Raw genomic sequence first — 1,038 nt, 5'->3', positions numbered from 1 at the left:
ATTCCAGACAGACTTTGAGAAATCATATTGACTTGTTGAGTCAATATTTTATTCTGAGCCAATATGGCATTCAGAGTGTCAATCTCAAGAACTCCTTTCTTCTGACTAGTCCCATTGTTCACAGGGTTCCTTTCAGAAGTGTACATGAATTGGTTATTTGCAACCATTTCAATCAGCTCTTGAGCTTCTGTAGGCGTCTTCTTCAGATGAAAAGAGCCTCCAGCAGAGCTATCCAAAGACATTTTGGATAGTTCAGAGAGACCATTATAGAAAATACCTATGATGCTCCATTCAGAAAGCATATCAGATGGACACTTTCTGATTAATTGTTTGTATCTTTCCCAAGCTTCATAGAGGGATTCTCCTTCCTTCTGTCTGAAGGTTTGGACTTCCACTCTAAGCTTACTCAATTTTTGAGGTGGAAAGAACTTTGCCAAGAAGGCATTGACTAGCTTTTCCCAAGAGTCTAGGCTTTCTTTAGGTTGAGAGTCCAACCATGTTCTAGCTCTGTCTCTTACAGCAAAAGGGAATAGCATAAGTCTGTAGACCTCAGGGTCAACCCCATTAATCTTGACAGTGTCACAGATTTGCAAGAATTCAGCTAAGAACTGATGAGGATCTTCCAATGGAAGTCCATGGAACTTGCAATTCTGTTGCATTAGAGAAACTAATTGAGGCTTAAGCTCAAAGTTGTTTGCTCCAATGGCAGGGATAGAGATGCTTCTCCCATAGAAGTTGGGAGTAGGTGCAGTAAAGTCACCCAGCACCTTCCTTGCATTTGTTGTTGTTTTCGCTGCCATAGGTTCTTCTTCTTTGAAGATTTCTGTTAGGTCCTCTACAGAGAGTTGTGCTTTGGCTTCTCTTAGCTTTCTCTTCAAGGTCCTTTCAAGTTCAGGATCAGCCCCAACAAGAATGCTTTTGTCCTTGCTCCTGCTCATAAGAAAGAGAAGGGAACAAGAAAATGTGGAATCCTCTATGTCACAGTATAGAGATTCCTTTAGGTGTCAGAGGAAAAGAAAAGTAGAAGACAGAAGTAGA

The 1,038-nt window shown here is 40.9% G+C and overlaps 1 non-coding gene across 1 annotated transcript; it reads left to right on the top strand.

Annotated features, from left to right (window-relative positions):
- Positions 1-296: 296 nt before the first annotated feature.
- LOC112713274 (small nucleolar RNA R71) lies at positions 297-404 on the top strand. The gene has a single exon (XR_003158247.1). It is a non-coding gene; the product is annotated as a small nucleolar RNA R71 (small nucleolar RNA).
- Positions 405-1,038: the final 634 nt, after the last annotated feature.

Source organism: Arachis hypogaea, chromosome 9 (assembly GCF_003086295.3).
Source record: "Arachis hypogaea cultivar Tifrunner chromosome 9, arahy.Tifrunner.gnm2.J5K5, whole genome shotgun sequence".
Lineage (NCBI taxonomy): Eukaryota > Viridiplantae > Streptophyta > Magnoliopsida > Fabales > Fabaceae > Arachis > Arachis hypogaea.
Note: the sequence above shows the minus strand (reverse complement) of the source record. Positions and strands in the feature narration are given on the sequence as shown.